Source organism: Diachasma alloeum, unplaced genomic scaffold (genome assembly GCF_001412515.2).
Source record: "Diachasma alloeum isolate Michigan unplaced genomic scaffold, Dall2.0 Dall_scaffold_00313, whole genome shotgun sequence".
Taxonomy (NCBI): Eukaryota; Metazoa; Arthropoda; class Insecta; order Hymenoptera; family Braconidae; genus Diachasma; species Diachasma alloeum.
The window spans coordinates 618,636-626,663 of record NW_021680452.1 but is presented as its reverse complement, the minus strand read 5'-3'; positions in this window follow the sequence as shown (position 1 = coordinate 626,663).

Genomic DNA, 8,028 nt, shown 5'->3' with positions numbered 1-8,028 from the left:
TGGATCCAGAAATACTGGAAGCAATGAGAACGCCGCTAAAAGTAGACAAACCCAAAGGCGCAGCAATTCACAACGACATTCTTTCACGTTGAACCGCTATTTTGGAGGAAGGGATACCCCAGGAGGAAATGAAAACTTTGGTTGGAAAATATCCAATCCCTGAAAACTGTAATCGGTTTGAACCACCAAAGTTGAACCCCGAGGTTAAAAAAGCTCTCTTGGAGCCCCTGGTGAAGAGAGATTTGAAGATGAGTGAAAAACAACAGAAGGTAAATTTATGCTTGGCAGCTCTTGGGGGCCTTCTCACAAAATTATCGAAGAAAGAGGAAATTGAGCGTGTACCACTCATTACTACTCTGAGTGATGCAACTCGGTTATTAGTTGACCTACAGCGAGAGGAAACATTAAGTCGACGCCTTATCATACTTTCCAATTTGAATCCTGCCTGGAAAGAATCCCTGAACGCCACTAAGGCAGATGAGTGGTTGTTTGATAAGGACCTTCGTGAAACTGTTAAAACTGCTCAAACATTAGATAAACTCTCACAGGATCTAAAGTCAAAGATGCCATACGAAAATGTACAGAATGTGATGGTCAGTTCCTCTCCAGAATTTTTCTAGTTCTCAAACAGGATGGTTCTAGCCGTTTTATCCTCAACCTTAAAAAGTTGAATAAACACATTTCAACTGAGCATTTCAAGCTGGAAGATATTCGCACAGTTCGAGAACTCCTTCAATCGTACTCTTACATGGCATCTATAGATCTTAAGGACGCTTATTATCTCGTACCTATCGCTGAATGCTCTCGAAAATACCTACGGTTTAGATTTAAGGACACTCTTTATGAGTTCAACTGCCTTCCCTTTGGACTGAATACAGCCCCCTATGTGTTTACTAAAATAATGCGATCAGTAATGCCATTACTTCGAAATCGTGGGTATACATCTGTTATTTACATCGACGACATTCTCCTTATTGAGAACAGTAAACAAGAGTGCCAGGATAATGTTCGTCACACTAGTCAATTTTTAGAAAAATTCGGCTTTATTGTCAATACCAAGAAAAGTCAATTCGAGCCTGCTCAGAGAATAAAATTTCTAGGTGTTATTTTAAACTCTATTGAGATGAAAATCGAATTACCAGAGGAATAGATGATCAACATGGTTGAATTATTGCAAAAATTTAAAGTAAATACTCGGTGTCGAATCCGCAATTTCACCTCTTTAGTAAGTAGTTTGGGTTCTTGTTGCTTAGCAGGAAAATATAGCTGGATTTATATGAAAGATCTTGAAAGAGAAAAATTTCATGCGCGGATGTAGTAGAAGATTTAGCATAGTGGAGATCATATATTCGACAAATGTATTTCCCATTGTCTAGCCCAGAATTTGTGACAGATTTTTTCTGACGCTTCTTTGACAGGCTGAGGGGGCAGCTTGCGGTGACCAGTCAACCCATGGTTTCTGGAAATGTCATGAACGTGAACATCATATCAATGACTTGGAATTGAAGGCTGCTTTTTTTCGCTCTGAAATGCTATGCCAAAGACTTGAGAAATTGTGATGTCCTTCTCCGTATAGACAACACAACCGCTATAGCATACATTAATCGTATGGGGGGATTCAGTTTAGAACCTTGAGCACTATTTCCAAAGAAATTTGGAAATGGTGCGAACGAAGAAACTTACGGATTTACGCTTCTTACATTTCATCAGAGGAAAATACAGTTGCAGATAAAGAATCACGATGAGTAGAGAGAGAAACAGAATACAGTCTTTCGCAAGAAGCTTTCAGAAAACTCTGTAGATCCTTTGGTCGCCCTGATATCGATTTATTTGCGAGCAGAATTCGCGTTGCAATCGATGCATTTACAACGAATTGGGGAAAGGAATTTTTCTATGCCTTTCCTCCATTCGCTATCATTCCAAAGGTGCTTAAAAAGATCGAAAACGATCAAGCCAGAGGCATCTTAGTGGTCCCAGACTGGCCGAGCCAACCATGGTTTCCTAGGCGTCTAAAAATGTTTGACACAAAACCTGTGATTCTTAAACCCAAATTTGATCTTTTACTTTCCTCTGACAGGGAGCTTCATCCAGTCTGGCGTTCACTTTCCCTGGTGTGCGGGATATCCACCGGCAAGTATACGCATTAAAAGGCATATCCCCAGCTACAATACATGTTAATATTGCTTCACTGGTAAAGTCATCGTTACGGCAGTACGATGTAGGGTTGAAGAAATGGTGGAATTTCTGTGAATCAACTAAGATTGAGGTGTTCTCAGCAACCATACCCCAAATCCTACGTTTTTTAACACAGGATTTTGGTAGTGGAGCGTCATATGGTTCTATAAACTCGGTCAGGTTAGCCATAGCCCTGATCCTTGGCCCTAAAATCGGAGAAGATCCAGACATCAAGAGATTCTGCAGGAGAGTTTCCAGATTACGACCAGCACTACTTAAATATAACTCGACGTGGGATCCAAAAATCGTATTGGACTTTGTCACAAAATGGGTTTCAAACGAAGATATATCTTTGGAAAAGTTGTCTGGGAAACTCGTGACTCTCTTAGCACTCGCTACGGGGCAACGAATGCAAACTTTGATAGCTATCGACATTAGAAATATCCGAATCACCAGAGAACACATCGAGATCAAGATTCCAGCTCAGTTGAAGACATCACGACAACTAAAATTACATCCTGAAATGATTATACCTTTTTTCCCAGTTGACCCAAGTATCTGCGTGGCAAAAGCCCTTGAAGCATATCTAGAACGTACTGACCCACTTCGCGATGAGGCTACGACGACTCTTTTCATTTCATGGAAAAGAACCCACAAAGCGGTTTCTACCCAATCTTTAAGTCGCTGGATCAAACGAGTACTTGAAGAGAGTGGGCTAGAATCATCAAAGTTTACTGCGTATTCTACGCGTCACGCATCCTGCTCCACTGCTAAGAACAACGTTGCTAACATTGACCTCATCAAGAAGACAGCAGGCTGTACAGCATCATCAGAGACATTTGCGCGGTTTATGACCGTTCTATTGAGCCAAGGGCTGATAGTTTTGCAAATGCAGTACTTGGTTCTTAAGTTGCTTAATTTTTTTCCTTTTTTCATACTTATTACAGTTAAAATGATTTATTTACCACACCAGTGTAGTTCTTGTATTCGACAATCATTGTTTGAGTAAAAATGTTCAATATCCAGTGATCGTGCCGCACTTCGTTAAACATCTACCAATGGTGATCTGAAGGAGGAGGCGCGAAGTACAATTGTATATATAAACGAACTTACCAAGTGAAGTTCTATTATAATTGTACGTAGCGCCTCCTCCGAAAGATCACTCCCACCCTTTAAAAAATGAATAAATAAATAAATGAAATAAAATAAAATAAATTAAATTAAATACCCTTTTCTATTTTTCAATAGACCCTAACTATAATAGTGCGTCACTACTTTGAATGATGAGGAATTAGGACCGAGCCAGGTGTGGGCCGGCCGCAGCGGAGTAACCAAAACAAAAAACTCTAGAATACTTTAAACCTTGCGGCATCAAGGGTACTAGGCGGGCTACTACCAATGGTGATCTTTCGGAGGAGGCGCTACGTACAATTATAATAGAACTTCACTTGGTAAGTTCGTTTAATTATACAATTCAGCACACTGCGCCACATTTTCTCCCTCGCAACTGACATAGACGCGAGCATAACTCGGCTTAGGGGGATGGCCATGGTGACACGTCAGGAAAATTGCATTATTTATCTTTTTTTTTAACTGGCAAGGGTGAAGTATATGGCGATTCAACAATTAACGATGCACTAAATGATGATTGAACAATAAGGATATGATTTTTTATAGTCAAAATATTCACTTTTGAAAAAGTTATAAATTATTGAATGAGATGCCTTTTCCCAACTGGTTCCATTGATATCACAGCTTTGGTTCATCTTAAACAAAACTATAATTCATTTCTACGAATAAGAGAAGTGCTTCTATCGTTGCACAGGCACATTTAAAACAAAAAAAATTGTCGGAAATAGAGCAATTATTCAATAAGCCCCGCTATGCGCCCTCATAAGTGACAGCAACAACTAAAAAAAAAAGTGGGGCAGAAAAAAAATTTAATGTCCGTGGAAAGACAACGATGTTCGGGGTGAACCATCTCGTACAAGTATGATTTTACTGAAAAAGTAGTTTTTGGATTATCGTTGCCACCAGGACGGAAAGCCATGTTTCCAGAAAAACGTTCGAAGTTTTCCTACCTAGTCGTCCGCAGCGGGCCTGATGTGTCTTTCTCAGACGGACGGTCACATATAAAAGTATAAGGTGTAAAAGTAGAAGTTCATTTACGGATTGATTTTTACATCCTGTGGGTGAATTTTCGAATACGACTGATAGTATAGACATTTGATGGTCAGGGGCTTTGTTGGTGGGAAAAGAATAGAGCGACAATGGACTGCTATCTGAGCGCGAGGGGCATGAGCTTCGGCGGTACTGCTGCACCTGCTCCAATAAAAACGGTTCCAACTCGACTTGCTCTTCGAATTGTCTAATGAGCCTTTATGAGTGTATGTCTGAAAGTATATCCTATCGAAAAAGGCAAAAGAAAAAAAATCGATTTTTTCAAAATTTCACCGTGGCCATCCCCCTTAATCGAGCCCGTAACAGTCCATATATGCAACAAATTTCAGGGTGCTTTCTTATGCTTTTTAGGCAGGAGAAATCGAATCTGTCAGTGTTCTTTATTTGCGATTGTGTATCCAAAAGTTATCAATAATTCAATTGATTAAGCCAATTTTGAAGGACAACTATGACCAATGAAAAATCGCTTCAGGTAAAAGGTGTTGCCTTCATTAAACTAAACATATTTGCTTTTATGTTTCTTTGTGTTTTCAAATGGAAGTATTGTTATTGTTTTAATTGCACATTATCCAATTTTGAATGGAAATGATGTAGAGTGGTCTAAAACATAAAAATACAAAGTTTGGTGACTTTATATAAGTATGTAGATGCCAATTTTCAAAAAATCGATAAATAAAACGGTTGAAGTAAGCACAAACAACCTGAAATTTCGTCAGATTGTAGGTATTAATGAGAACTACGGCTGTGAAAAGTTGCAACTCGATTACTCCAATAAAGTTTCACGGAAAAAAAAATTCTTGAATCGGCTATATAATATTCCGGAATCCGGTATATTATATTCCGGAATCCGGTATATTATATTCCGGAATCCGGGATATTTTATTCTCGTTTCCGGAGACATCCCAGAGGTTTGCCGACTGTTCAATGGGTAAAGGGAGTATCGCGAGATAATTTCCGATAACAAACTTTTGGTTGATCGGAGTATTTGGGGTGCAAACATTTTTTTCCGTTTGAAAATCCGAAAAATTGAGTTTTTCACCCTCTCAATACACTGTTGAAAAATTTCCGATGAATTTTTCCGATTTTAATCTTAAAATATCAAACAAATGACAGTTTCACTGAAATTTCAGAAAATTTTGTCACTGAAAATGTAGGATTTTCATGGAAAAATCCATGGAAATTGTCAATTTCAATTCAATTATTCCACACAGAGAAAAAAAGTGAATTAGCTTTAGAAACTAGTTTCTAGATTTTAGAAACTCCTGTTCTTAAGCTTTATCCTTGGTGGGATCATGAAAATTAACCAATTTGGGGATTGTTTTTAAGAACTCCTATTTTCTAAAGCCAATGCTGAATTTTTCTTAATTTTGAAAAATTTTCAGATTGAACTAAAAAAATGCTGCCGAAGCATTTAAAGGGCGTAAGTGCCCCATATATAGGGAGGGTTGCCCAGATATTGAGAATTTCAGATGTGAGGAGGGGGGATTTTGTGAAAAGGGGGAAGGGGGATTTTGAATTGACAATTCACAACCCAAAAAATTGAATTGGTGAATTTTTCAAAAATATCTCCGAAACTAACAGAGATAGTGAATTTTTATTGAAAAATTAGGGGGGTGGAGGGGGAAGGCAAGCTGTATTGAAGTTACGATGTACACCACCACCGCCCCCCTCAATTTTCGTAAAAATTCACTATCTTCATTAATTTTGGAGATATTGTTGAAAAACTCACCGACTCAATTTTTTTGGTGGTGAATTCTCAATTTACAATCCCCCCTCTTTGCGAAATCGCCCCTCCTGACATCTGAAATGCCCGATATTTGGGCACCCCTCCCTATGTATTGGGTACGTACGCCCTTTAAATACCTCGGCAGCCATTTTTTCAGTTCAATCTGAAAATTTTCTAGAATTAAAAGAAATTCAGCATTGGCTTTAGAAAATATTAGTTCTTAAAAACAATCCTTAAATTGGTTAGTTTTTATGATCCCACCGAGGATACAGCTTAAGAACAGGAGTTTCTAAAATCCAGAAACTAGTTTCTAAAGCTAATCCACTTTTTTTCTCTGTGTGGAATAATTGAATTGAAATTGACAATTTCCATGCATTTTTCGATGAAAATCCTAAATTTTCAGTTAGAAAATTTTCTTAAATTCCAGTGAAACGGTCATTTGTTTGATATTTCAAGACTAAAATCTGAAAAATTCAGTGAAAATTTTTCAACAGTGTATTGAGAGGGTGAGAAACTCAATTTTTCGGATTCTCAAACGGAAAAAACTGTTTGCACCCCAAATACTCCGATAAACCAAAAGTTTGTTATTGAAAATTATCTCATGATACTCCTTTTATCCTTTGAACAGTCGGCAAACCTCTGGGGATGTCGCCGGAAACGAGAATAAAATATCCCGGATTCCGGAATATAATATATCGGACTCAGACATATTATTCCGGATTCCGGAATACACATATTCCTAATTCCGGAATATTATTCCGGATTCCGGAATATAATTCACCGGATTCCGAAATATAATATTCCGGAATCAGGAATATGTGTATTCCGGAATCCCGAATATTATATACCCGATTCGAGAATTTTTTTTTCCGTGTTGAGAAAAAGTGATTTGTGTTCAAATAGGTTTTTTTGCGGATGTTTTAGGAACTGGTCCACCGATTTTATTGCTTTTCTTCAAAATATTCGTTTCCATTTCTTCTATCTCTATCAATCAAAATATGATTTTGTTATCCGTCCATACGGAGCTTTCAAAATATTCTCGTTTTCCATTAAAATCCTCATATGCGCTCCAACTTGTGCAAAAACTAAATATTAATTTGAGATGTGGACAAAATCTCCCATTTTTTACCGTGTTGAGAAAAAGTGATTTGTGTTCAAATAGGTTTTTTTGCGGATGTTTTAGGAACTGGTCCACCGATTTTATTGCTTTTCTTCAAAATATTCGTTTCCATTTCTTCTATCTCTATCAATCAAAATATGATTTTGTTATCCGTCCATACGGAGCTTTCAAAATATTCTCGTTTTCCATTAAAATCCTCATATGCGCTCCAACTTGTGCAAAAACTAAATAGTAATTTGAGATGTGGACAGAATCTCCCATTTTTTACCGAATGAATCATGAGATATACTACAAAAACAGTATGTTTATTGAATGAACATTTCGCTACACAATTATCTTTCCGTATAACAAAATTTCCGAGAATTTGTAGACAATTTGTATTCAACATTATTTTCCCGCCGTATAACACTTACACAGAAAGCATTGATAATTTCAGTTGATATTGAATTATTCGTCTTCGTTTGATAGTATTAATCTTATTTTAATCGGCGTTCAGTTATTGACAAGAAACACTTGACCTTGCGATTATCGAAGGAAAACAAATGAGATCGTATAATTCAACATCATCACATCCGACGACGAGCACGTAACGCCCATTTCCTAGTTCCGAATAATTCAAAGTACTATGATGTATTTTTTCCGTCGGTGTATAATGGAAGAAAAAGGAATCATTAAATACCGGTAACACACCCAATAGATACGAACAGAGGAAGTAGAAAATTGGACATTTAGTCTGTTATTTCTTGATAACATGCCGGTAGAAAACAACTTAAAACGTCGACGCTCCGTGCATTTCAGTCATTTCACATCGTTCAGCCTTTCAAAT